Below are 13,728 nucleotides of genomic sequence, written 5' to 3' on the forward strand. Positions count from 1 at the left end.
TGATATGAAATTTGCAGATAATAAAACTTGATGCAAATCAGCTGGATATTATTCACATAATATTTTGGAATAAAATATCCATTAATAGATATTCTATTGTTGGCATACATTATTTACATCCATAACATTATAAAGTGTCACACTCTTTACATTATATGTAGGATAATAATTAACATTCCAATACTATTTACATATGGCAAGCAGCGATGCTTTTACCGTACAGTCTTTAGTCTTCTTCTTTACAATTGTTGACTAAAACTACCTGTACAATTATGAAGTAATGATCAATTGTTAGTGCTCATATCTCAAATAAAGAAGCGAAGAAAGACGATAAAGATTTTCCAACATAGAGGAAAATTTCAAATTTTAAAGGTAGAAGAAATCAAACAAATCTAATGGGCCAACTTCAAATTTCTCCAAACTATGTTGATAGATTATTATTATTATTATTATTATTATTATTATTATTATTATTATTATTATTATTATTATTATTATTATTATTATTATTATTATTATTATTATTATTTTAACAGAGAATTGCAACGTTGTGAGAACGTATCTCGAACCACGTCACATCAATGACATATTTATCTCTCTCTAAAAAGGACACATTCAAATGCATAAAGAGAAAAGCACGCTCATGAATCTCAACATATTCAAGTCGTGTAAATTTAGAATTTCGTATGCCTAAGATAATATGGAAAGAAAAAGCTTAGTAATTTGAGAGAATAAAGCAAAGAGCATGTAAAATGTACTTCTTCTCACTGTAACTCAATTCACTCTCTAGTATTTATACCAGATCTGAGAGATGTTGGACAGCTTGAAATATAACTCATCTATGCCAGGGCTCATTCAAGCACACACAAATACTAAAAGCTTTGAAAGAAATCAGCCTTACCTATTTATCAAAACGACAACTTTAAGTTATCCTTGATTTCAAAAACCCACTTAATTAAAATTTAGCATGTTTCAAAAACTCCATTATTTATAAATTAATTAATGTTTGCCTGTAAATAGATGATATGACCTGAAGCAGCTCCAACATCCCAACGCTAGTGAGCTACAGGCTAAATCTATTATGATCCTATGAACACCATAATCGGTCTAGCATTGGAAAAAAATGTCTAACACTTCAAAATTAAATCCAATTTACTTAAAAAATAGTAATAACAAATTCGGCAGTCACCACGGAGATTTAAGAAGCTCGAGTTTAAACTTTAAAGCCAGAGAACACAACACTTCTATTCTATGCGAAATAAAAGAGAGACTCAAATTTCTACACACCTTGATATAGTTCCCGCTGTCCAGGATGAACTTGTGGTCAGAGGCGGCTCAAGTTCATATAGGGCCTAAGGCCAAAGTTTGTATTTTCGTCAGAGTTCTCATAAACCTTTTCTTCAATTTGAATTTTGTTATCATCTGACTCAAAGTTAATGACTTGTTCATCTACAAAATATTCTCCTACATTTTGCGATTTAGTTTTTTCATTATTTGTCAAAAAATTCTCAAGAGCTCCTTTTTGAGATTTTATTAAATTTTCAACTTTTCTTTTCTTTTGGATTTTTAAATATGCGGATGCATATTTTCTTATAGACATGTTTATATTCTAAAAAAAATTAAACAATATGTACATAGTAAAATTAATAAAATAATAAATAACAAATAAAAATGATACTAGAAAGTTAGAATGATATTACCCGACTAACTGATTCAAGAAGTTTGAAGACTTTGATTCCAAAATATCTAGTTGTTGGCTTGTTGGAGTCTCGGAGAAAGAAAGAAATCTAGTAAAAAGAAGATGAACATGAATAAAAAGGAAGGAAGAAGGTATGTCACTATGTCTCATTCTCCTATATGAAATATGAAGAATGAAATGAAATTAAAATATTAGATTGGATCTTGGAATTATTTGGGAAGAAAAGCAAAAAGTAGAGTTGTCAAATCAAATCCAAGTATTTTTTTAGTACTATTTTAAGCTTTATTTTATTAATATATTAAAATAAATTCTTTTTTTATATATGAAAAGTAAAAAAGTACTATATATATTATTTATTTTTTAAAAAAGAAAAACTTATAAACGTATAAAATATATAATATTCCTAAAAAAATGGGGTCTCCCAAAATTGGGGGCCCCTTAACCCATACACCTATAGAGCCCGCCCTGCTTGTTGCAATTCCAGCAGGTCGGTTGGACAATCATATCACCAACCTTAATCCAAGATGCGAATCCAACGATCGTCCTTGTCTCTTATATCAAGACAAGTGTTAACCCCCTGACAAAGGTCCTCGGCATGTGTGGGTTGTGGCAAGGATTTTCATGATGGCCTTGGCACACAACCTGAAAAATGGGGCAACATCATGAAGGGCTGCTCGGCATGACGGACAATGCGGGGTTCGACAAACGCACCTTGAACGGAAGCAAGGCGCATTTTACTTAGATGTGCGGGTTGGCAAAACAATGGCAAGGCAAAGCCATGTCAAGCAGGGGCAAAGACATGGCAAGGCAAGGCAAGGCAAGGCGGGACAAGCAAAGACAAATGATACGGACAGATTTGATCAAGTCGGGGGCGACTTGACATGGGCGGGCAGCTTTGACAATGAACGTGTGCGGCTAAGTCAGTGGATGGCGAGCAATGGCAATGACATTGGCGCGGAGCAGTGTCAAAGACAAGGTTGGGCGCAATTTCAGCCTTGGCACAAAGCAGCTGGGCGAAATCGGACCAAGCTATGCACAAGCAGCAGTTGGAAAAACATGTGCCAAGCACATGGGAAGCAGTTGGCAGTTGCAACCTCTTCTAAGACATGCTGATCATGGCCTAAAAGTGTGCCCACGTTTTTGTACTTTGTCTTAACTTGTTGCCCATCAGTTGGGGCTTTGTCAACTGATTGTAGCCTTTAAATATTTGCCTAGGCTGTCCAAAACGGGGCAGAAACTTAGTCTAAGGCATTGTTAGCCAAAAATTGTCTAAGTTATTTTCCTAAGGGTGGGAAAACTATTTTGGGGCAGGGAATTAGGGAATTCTTTGTCTTGGCCATAGGGTTGGCTTTTGTGTTCTTGTATTCACTCATTAATACAAGTTGGGAAGAAATTCATGTATATCGTGTGCCTTTATTTACAGATTTTGCTGCCTATTTTCATTCCAAGTTCAAACGTCCCTAAAAATAAAACTAAGTGTTGGAAAGGCTGAAGTCAAGGCTGGGCTTGACTGCCGCACGGAGGTGAACCTCGGGCTGAGTTCGAGTGGCACAAATCACCCCTGTGACAACTGGTATCAGAGCCAGGTTGGATCGGGGCGAAGACACAACGTTCATTGGTTGAATTTTGTGAAGAATGGCTGGTGGCAACGCAGAACTAAGGGAAAAGGTTGCTGCATTAGAGGCACTTGTCGGAACTGTTGATGGGGATCAATTTCTGACTATCTTAACTCGTCTCGCCTATCTTGAGGCCGAGATGAACAGATTGAGCCAGGAGTGCACAGATCTGAAAACGGAAAATGGGTTGCTGCATCGTGCTGTTGGCAATGAAGAAGCACAACGTGGGGCAGATCGTACCAAGGTCAGAATTCCGGAGCCTAAAGAGTTCAATGGCGCAAGGAGTGACAAGAAACTTGAAAACTTCCTGTGGGATATGGAACAGTACTTCCATGCTGCCAAAGTGCAAGATGAAGACAAAGTCCCCATTACGACTATGTACTTGGTGGATGATGCGAAGCTATGGTGGCGTACGCGCGTGGCAGATGATGTAAGTGCTGGTAGGCCGAAGATTGACTCTTGGGAAGGGCTGAAGAAAGAGTTGAAGGATCAATTCTTTCCTAGCAATGCGGGCTGGATTGTTAGAGATCGTTTGAAGAAGTTAAAACAAACTGGAACGGTCAGGGATTACGTCAAGGATTTTAGTTCTTTGATGCTGGATATTAGCAACATGTCTGAGGAGGACAAGCTGCATAATTTCCTTTACGGGTTGCAGTCGTGGGCGCAAATGGAACTCCGAAGGCAAAATGTGAAAGATCTTCCTAGTGCCATTGCTACTGCGGATGCGTTGGGTGATTTCCGATTGGGACAAAATGGTTTTGATTTCTCTACTACTTTAAAGTCCAAAAATGGGAACAAGGACAAGGGAAAAGAGTGGAGGAAAAACGGAAATGACAAGGGAAATGCTATTGAGGGCAATGGCAATGAGAAGGGAAAGCAATGTGATGGACCTTTGACAAACAAGGGACAAAACAACAAGTTTGATGGCTGTTTTATTTGCAAAGGACCACACATGGAGAGGGATTGTCCGAGAATTGAAAAGCTTTCAGCGTTGTTTGAAGAAGAAAAGAGTGAAGATGAACAAAACGAGGAAGAACATGTGCAAGCAACAGCATATTTGGGACCTATGGTGGTGCTGAAAAATGCGGAAGCTGCTTCGTCGAGGACGACGAATTCTTCTGGTGGGGGTGGTTTGTTAACCCCCTGACAAAGGTCCTCGGCATGTGTGGGTTGTGGCAAGGATTTTCATGATGGCCTTGGCACACAACCTGAAAAATGGGGCAACATCATGAAGGGCTGCTCGGCATGACGGACAATGCGGGGTTCGACAAACGCACCTTGAACGGAAGCAAGGCGCATTTTACTTAGATGGGCGGGTTGGCAAAACAATGGCAAGGCAAAGCCATGTCAAGCAGGGGCAAAAACATGGCAAGGCAAGGCAAGGCAAGGCGGGACAAGCAAAGACAAATGATACGGACAGATTTGATCAAGTTGGGGGCGACTTGACATGGGCGGGCAGCTTTGACAATGAACGTGTGCGGCTAAGTCAGTGGATGGCGAGCTGTGGCAATGACATTGGCGTGGAGCAGTGTCAAAGACAAGGTTGGGCGCAATGCCAGCCTTGGCACAAAGCAGCTGGGCGAAATCGGACCAAGCTATGCACAAGCAGCAGTTGGAAAAACATGTGCCAAGCACATGGGAAGCAGTTGGCAGTTGCAACCTCTTCTAAGACATGCTGATCATGGCCTAAAAGTGTGCCCACGTTTTTGTACTTTGTCTTAACTTGTTTCCCATCAGTTGGGGCTTTGTCAACTGATTGTACCATTAAATATTTGCCTAGGCTGTCCAAAACGGGGCAGAAACTTAGTCTAAGGCATTGTTAGCCAAAAATCGTCTAAGTTATTTTCCTAAGGGTGGGAAAACTATTTTGGGGCAGGGAATTAGGGAATTCTTTGTCTTGGCCATAGGGTTGACTTTTGTGTTCTTGTATTCACTCATTAATACAAGTTGGGAAGAAATTTCTGTATATCGTGTGCCTTTATTTACAAATTTTGCTGCCTATTTTCATTCCAAGTTCAAACGTCCCTAAAAATAAAACTAAGTGTTGGAAAGGCTGAAGTCAAGGCTGGGCTTGACTGCCGCACGGAGGTGAACCTCGGGCTGAGTTCGAGTGGCACAAATCACCCCTGTGACAACAAGATACTCAGTCCTTCAAGACAGTAACATATCCACTCATCTGCATGTATGTACTCAATGTAGTAAATTTTTTGACTTTGGCTCATAGTTGTCCATCTTCTCATGGCACAAATTCCGCAACCCTTCAACACAAAAATATGATAGTACTAAAAAAAATGATGCAACTCATTATAAATAGAAGGTAAAGAAATAGAGTTTAAAATTAACCCCCAAATAGTACAAATTTACAGTTTTTGAACATGATAACCCTATAATACATACAGATCATATGCGCGTTATTGGTAGCTCTGGTCAAACTACATTTAAGTTGATAGACTCGTGGAACTAAGAAAGTGAGTGTTTTGGTCAAAATTTGGCAACTAGGTAATTGTAGATAAGTCATGTCGAGGACGGGGTCGACCACGGCATTGTGACGAGGGGTCGTCCTCAGAAGGGTCATTGCCGAGGATGAGCAACTGGGTTATAATTGTAACAGTAGGATATGCTAAGAAGAGGAAACCAGGAATATTCTCTTGGATATTCCTCACATTGTATTTTTTAGGATTTCTTGGGAATATCCATTATAAATAGGAAGAGGTAGAGAACAAAAGGGGGATCTTCACTTTTCTGAGAAAAAGACTTTGTTAAAGGTTGACTCAAGAGAATATACGAAAAGTTGTCTTGTTCATTGATTATATTATTCAAGTACATATTACTCGATCTTGATCCACAAGATCTAAAGATTCCATAACCATGTTCATTTCTCTTCTTTTCACGTTGTTGTCAGGGGAAGGAACCATCCAAATCACACAATAATTGGGTAGTAGATTCCTTCTTATTACATTTATTGTTATCTTCTACATTTATTGCATGTTTATGTTATCACATTATTAGCATTCATTGAATATAAACGTGCTCTTTAACGCTATCAAACGTCGCTCACTACATCAATTCCTCAACACATTTGATCTAGAATTTATTATCCTTAATGAAGATTCATCCTATATCTTATCATTAATTAGTTTAACTAAAAGGTTCAACACTTTTTTGGTCAAACAATTTGGTGCCGTCTGTGGGGAGTTTTTTAGTTAAAATTTTAGTTTCTTATGGATCATAAAAAAGGGACAACCATCTTTTCCTCGTGGACACAAACTAACAATGGCAGAAAAAGGAGATGCAAGGCAGAAAGCAATAGCGGGTGTCACTACCAACATTTTTAACACCATCAATGAGGATGACCGAGAAGACAATGAGAATGTGACGCCGAGCGTTACGCCCAGGCGGAGTGATTCACCTCCCCCTCATGAAAGTGTAACCGCTTCACACGAAAGGGGAGCTTCCACATCCACAGCTGAGGAAGTACCACCAGTAGTGAAGAAATTATTGGAGGAGTGGCTGACAAGTACCCTAAATAACATACTCGACAAACTCGTTCAAAGGGCGAATAGAAATGTCGCGCCAGCTGATACCACGACGACTACCGGTGAACAGCCCGCTCCCCCGACATGTAACACTCATACCACTAGTTGATGCAGGTAATGATGCACTGACAACCATTCTAAAGAAAATGGAAGATATGGAAAAACGAAAATAAAGCACTCCGCGACCAAATGAGAGAACATCAAGAAAGGGTAGATAAGATACCAGACGCCCCAAAACTACTACCAAAGCGGAATGTCAGCCGATTCGTGGAACCACCGTATAGCGAGGAGGCAGCCCAAATGCCATACCCAAGACCTTAAAAATGCCACCATATTTGAAGATATATGATGGCAACACAGACCCGGAAGATCACATCATTCACTATGTCACGGTGGTAAAGGGCAACGACCTATCAAAGGAGCAAGTACCATCAGTGCTACTAAAAAGGTTTGGCAAAAACTTAACCGGATGAGCCTTAACTTGGTATTCACAACTACTAGTACTGTCTATAACAACATTCGAGGAAATAGCTGACAAGTTCGTCACCGCCCACGTCAGAGCTAAGAAAGCGGAGGCCATGGTGAACGGCATATTCTCCATGAGGAAATCGCCTGGAGAGGGACTTAGGGACTTCCTCGCTTGGTTTAACAGGGTAAGAATATGCTTACCAAACATATCGGAAGGGATGGCGGTAACAGCCTTCCAAAATGGGCTGAACAGGAATGGGTCGAGGGCAACCAGGAAGTTATTAAGCAGGCTTATGAAATACCCTCCCACCACTTGGGAAGAAATTCACAACGCCTATTGTGTCAAGGTGAGAGTAGACGACGATGACCTTAATGGTCCAACCCAACGTTTGACGTCAATCCAAACAGAGCCGAGGAAAGATCGTCGTAATGACAGTCGAAGAGACCAGTCAGGCCCACACCTCAATTGAGACATACAACAACCCTATGTTAGAATAGCCATTCCACCATCCCCTCAACATACGGAAAGGCCGTCCAGGCCGCACACAGGGACTCAGCGAAATGAGAGAGGTATGCTTCCACTCTTATCTGCTCACAATTTTTGTATTTCTCCTTCAAAAATAGTGTACGCACTAGAGAAGCTTGGCATAAAGGTGAAGTGGCCGCAAAAAATGAAGTCTGACCCAAGTACCCAAAAGTTGAACGTCCTTTGTGAATTTCACCAGGAGCGGGGTCTCAAAACTGAGGACTGTATAGCCATACGGCAGGAAGTAGTGAACATGCTGAACCAAGGGCACCTAAAGGAGCTGATGAGTGACCGAGGACGAGCCAACTTCGGCCGCAGATGAGAACAGCACCAAGGCCCTCCAAAGCCGCCCTCTCCTGCTCGCACCATTCAAATGATTATTGGTGGAGGCGATGAAACAACAATCAACCACATAAATTTTACCACCACACACAAGCTGAAGTGGTCAATCACCCACGATCGGTATGATGACCTTGGAGAAAGTATCATCTTTGATAAGTCAGATACCAAAGGTTTGATTTTCCTCACTTTGATGCTCTTGTCGTCACTTTACATATTTCAGATACTGATGTTAAAAGAATAATGGTAGACAACGGAAGTGGCGTGTGTATTATTCACCCTCGAGTGGTTGCACAAATGCAACTCGAGGACAAAATAGTACCATGCTGCATAACTCTAACGGGTTTTAACAATGCAGTCAAACGAACCTCATGAGAAATAACGCTACCCATTCTGGCTGGGGGCGTCACCTTAGAAACAACGTTCCATGTCATGAACCAGGACACAACTTACAACGCCATCATAGGGAGACCATGGATACACTCCATGAGGGCCATCCCGTCCAGCCTATATCAAGTAATCAAGTTCCCTACTCTGTGGGGGATATCATCATCCAAGGCGAACATCGGATAGCCCAAGAATGCTACCGCATCGCCCAAGATTGTACATACATTCAACAGTTAAAAGGAACAAACTCATAAGCATAGAAATTATCAAAGTCGGGGTCCAAACTCAACGATCAGAAAGACGTTATCAAGGACCCCGACGTAGTGGAAGCCATGGGATCAACAATAAAGGATCTAGATCCCGTCAAACTGGATAGAAGCAACAACAACAAAAAGGCTTATATAGGCCATAAGCTCTCTGAGCCAGGTAAATTTCATGAGTTTTTAATCAATAACGCCAATCTGTTTGCTTTTTTCCACGCAGATATGCCAGATTTTCCAAAAGATATTACCACACATAAGTTGAACGTCGACCCCTTCTACCCCCAGTACAAAAAGGGAAAAGAAAATTCAATGCCGCAATCAACGAGGCCGTCAACGAGGAAGTAGATAAACTACTCTCTTACGGCTCCATCTTAGAATCGAAATATCCATAATGGGTCGCCAATATAGTCATGGTAAAAAAGAAAACCGGAAAATGGCGAATGTGCGTGGATTTCACAAACCTAAATAAGGCCTGCCCAAAAGACTCATTTCCCCTACCTCATATGTAACGACCCGATCGGTCGTTTTGAGCTCTAGCGCGTCGTCCAACAGTTTGAGGCCATGAGCAACTTTACTTCAGGTATTATGACTTGAGCGCACGGTAGGAATTGAATTCCGGGAAGTTCAGAGTTGATTTGGAAAGAGAATTCTCATTTCGGAAGCTTTAAGTTGAAAGAATGGACTAAGATTGGCTTTTAAGTAAACGACCTCGGAATCGGGATTCGAAGGTTCCAGCAGGTTTGTATGATGATTTCGGACTTGGATGTATGTCCGGACAGGGTTTTGGAAGACCTGGGAATGTTTCGGCGCCTATTGTGGAAGTTAGCATTTTGGAAGAATCTAATAAGTTTGGGTTGAAGTGTATTTTAGTGTTATCAATGTTCGTTTGGGATTTCGAGTCTAGGAATAGCTCTGTATGGTGATTCTGGTATTGGGAGCGCGATCGGAAGTGAATTCGGATGTCCGTAGGTCATTTTGGAGTCATTTGGCTAAAGATAGAAATTTGAAGGTTTTTGAGAAGTTTGACCGGTAGTGGACTTTTTGATATCGGGGTCAAATTTTGATTCCGGAAGTTGGACTAGGTCTGTAATGTCAAATATGACTTGTGTGAAAATTTTGAGGTCAATCGGACGTGATTTGATAGGTTTAAACACTGAAAGTAGAAGTTTGAAATTTTAGAGTTCATTAAGCTTGAATTAGAGTGCGATTAGTGGTTTTAGCATTGTTTGATGTGATCTGAGGCTTCGAGCAAGTTCTTTCTATACTTTTGGACTTGTGCGGGTGTTTGGTTTGGAGCCCCGGGGGCTCGGGTGTGATCTGAGATAGCTTCGGAGTGATTTGCTAAGAAATAGGATTGTTGGTACTGGTATGATCGCAATTGCGATGCATTGGTCGCAAATGCGACCTCGCATTTGCGAGTTTCTGTTCGCATTTGTGAGCCTGGTCTTCTAGTGGAAAGTTCACATTTGCGAATGAATGATCGATTTTGCGAGGATGTCACCTTCGCATTTGCAAAGAATTTTATCACAAATGCGACCAGGGCAGGGTGGGCTAGGCTTCACATTTGCGATGCAATTGTCGCAAATACAACATCGCATTTGCGAGCCGGATGTCGCCGGATGTCGCAAATGCGACATTTTTGCGACTGAAACTCAGGGCTTTTTATCCCGAGACTTAGCCCATTTCCTTCATTTCCCACTTGGCCTTAAGCGATTTTTGAGAGCATTTGAGGAGGGATTCCATCATCATCAAAGAGGTAAGTAATTTCTACACATCATAAGTTAAATACATAGATTATGGGTAGATTAACATGTGAAAATTAGGAAAAATTAAGGGGTTTAGATGAAAAAACTAGAATTTGGTAAAAACAAGATTTAACCATGAAATTTGTTAGGGAATGGAGTAAAAATCATATATTCTTGATCCTTAGGTTGTGGGTAACAATTTTCTTCAAAAATTTCTAGAATCCGGGCATGTGGGCATGAGGATGAAATTTAGGAACCTTGCATTTAGGGTTGAGAAATTGGTTTAATAATTAGAATATGAACTTTTGAGCATGTATTGACTAGTTCTTACCCTATTTGAATAGTTTTGGATTGTTCGGCTCCAAATTGGAGGTTTGAGCGCGTTCTTGAATCGGAATATAGGCTTCAGAGCGAGGTGAGTCTCCTTTCTAACCTTGTAAGAGGAAATTGTCCCCATAGGTGAGTTAATTGATTATGTGCTCCTATTTGTGGGGGCTACGTACGCACGAGGATACGAGAGTCCGTGCGTAGCTACTATTATGCTATTGTTCGAGTAGTCTAGGATCCAAAAGCATGTTGTACTTGGAAATATTTGTAATCCTATTGACAGTTTGAATTGCTTAAATAACATCAGATTAGTAAGTGAATTTCTAAAAGATTGAGCTTCATTTTCTTGAATTGTAAAAAGAGAATTGGATTTTCCTTGGATAGTTGTTCCCTGATGAAGTCTTGATTAACTGTTTGAATATGTGATTCTATGTGTACCTGCATCGCATGTATGATTTGCGAGCAGGGTGTTTGTTTATTTTATGTTGGTCGCGTTGCATGGATGATTTGCGAGTGGGGTAATAGATGCATCTATGGTTCGCGTCGTTCGACCCTCGGCAGTGCACATTTTACATTTATGTTGGATCGGGCCATACGACCTCGGCATGATTTGCGCATGCTTGTATTGCTTGCCTGGAGATTTATTGATATTGATATTTGCTCTCCCCGACTTGAGATAATTGTTAATTAATAGATTATGAATCCGGAGACTTTTAATATAAAAAGGAACTTTTACCTGTTCGTGACTTATTTGAAATTACTGCTCCATGACTACTCGCATTAAAAATATATTACTATTAGACTACTAGTAAATGCCGAAGTCGACCTCTCGTCTCTACTTCTTCGAGATTAGACGAGATACTCATTGGGTACACGTTATTTTCATACTTATACTACACTTGCTGTGCATTTTTGTTGTACAGGTTTATGTGTGGCATAGCGGCATGGTTGATACGGAGACTCAGGTGAGTTGCATTTATTGAGACGACCGCAACCAGCAGAGTCTCCTTCAGAGTATTGCACTGTATTTTTCATTTCTGTCCACTTGTATTCCGGACAGTTACTATATTTTATTTTATTCCTAGTAAATGTTCATGCACTTGTGACACCGGATTCTGGGATGATTATGGGGTATCTTGTATTAACTTCTTAACATTCATATTCGATTTGAAATGATTATTTTTTACTGGTAAAATTGAAGGAAAATCATAGTTTTCAAAAGTATTAAAACGAGAATTTAATTAAGTATCTTGGTTGGCTTGCCTAACAGCGGTGTCCGGCGCCATTACGACTCTTAGTGGATTTTGGGTCGTGACAATATCGATCAACTCATTGACGCAACGGTAGGACAAGAGTTGTTGAGTTTCTTGGATGCCTACTCAGGTTACTACCAAATCCTCATGGAGGAAGAGGACCAGGAAAAGACTACTTTCATCACATACCAAGGAACATACTATTACCGAGTCATGCCATTCGGCTTAAAGAACGCATGGGCGACTTATCAAAGATTGGTAACCAAAATGTTCAAGGATCAGCTCAGCAAAACTATGGAAGTTTACATAGATGACATGTTAGTCAAATCGAAAAGGAAGGAAGACCAGATCGACCATCTGAAAAAAGTCTTCGAAATACTAAGGCAGTACGGTATGAAGCTAAACCCTGAAAAATGTGCCTTCGACGTAACATCAGGCAAGTTCCTCGGGTTTTTAGTGTCACAAAGAGGCATCGAGGTCAACCCCGACTAAATCAAAGCCATTGAGGGAATATATGAAGTTTTAACTAGCAAGAAACAAGTGCAAAAATTGACAGGTCGTATAGCTGCCCTGTCAAGGTTCATCTCGTGTTCTTCTACTATATGCCACAAATTCTTTAACATGCTCAAAAAGGACAATAGGCTCCAATAGAATACAGAATGCATCGAGGCCTTAAGAGAATTAAAGGCGTACTTGTCATCTCCTCCGCTACTCGCCAAAGAAGAACTCGGTGAGCGTCTCCTTATATACTTAGCCATATTAGAGGTCGCGTTAAGCACAGTATTGGTCCGCGAAGATAAAGATACACAGTCTCTGATATATTATATTAGCAAAACCCTCGTCGACGCCGAAACGAGGTACCCTCACCTCGAGAAATTGACTTTGGCATTGGCCATAGCTTCACGAAAGCTTAGGCCCTATTTTCAATGCCACCCATATCGGTGGTGATGACCTTTCCCCTGCGAGGTATCCTGCATAAACCCGATCTGTTGGGGAGATTGGACAAATGGGCCTTAGAATTGAGAGAGAATGATATAACATATCAACCACGAACAGCGATAAAATTGTAGGTACTCGCCGATTTCAGTGCCAAAATAGTAATGAAACTTCTCGTACCTCGTCTGTCTACCCGACCTATAGGTCCTATATACTGATGGTGCATCTAACGTATCAAGATCTGGACGAGGACTCGTACTCGAAGTCCCAACGGGTGAAGTCATTCGCCAATACATACGGTGCCCTGATATGACTAACAATGAGGCCGAGTATGAGGCCGTAATTGCAGGATTGAAGCTAGCTCTCAAATACGGAGCACGATGAGTCGTCCTTAGATGCGACTCGTAACTCGTTATGAACCAAGTCACACGGACTTTCCAAATCAAATAACAGAGGCTGCAAAAGTACCAGGCAAAAATTCATAAACTGCTACTAGAGTTCGACGAATGTCGACTCGATCAGATACATCGGGCACAAAACATAGAGGCAGACGATCTCGCCAAGTTAGCGGCGGCCACCAAAAACATCATAAAAGAAAACGTGGTCACCCTCCTACACTCATCAATAGACCAG

This window comes from Nicotiana tabacum, chromosome 11, assembly GCF_000715075.1.
Source record: "Nicotiana tabacum cultivar K326 chromosome 11, ASM71507v2, whole genome shotgun sequence".
NCBI classification, from domain to species: Eukaryota; Viridiplantae; Streptophyta; class Magnoliopsida; order Solanales; family Solanaceae; genus Nicotiana; species Nicotiana tabacum.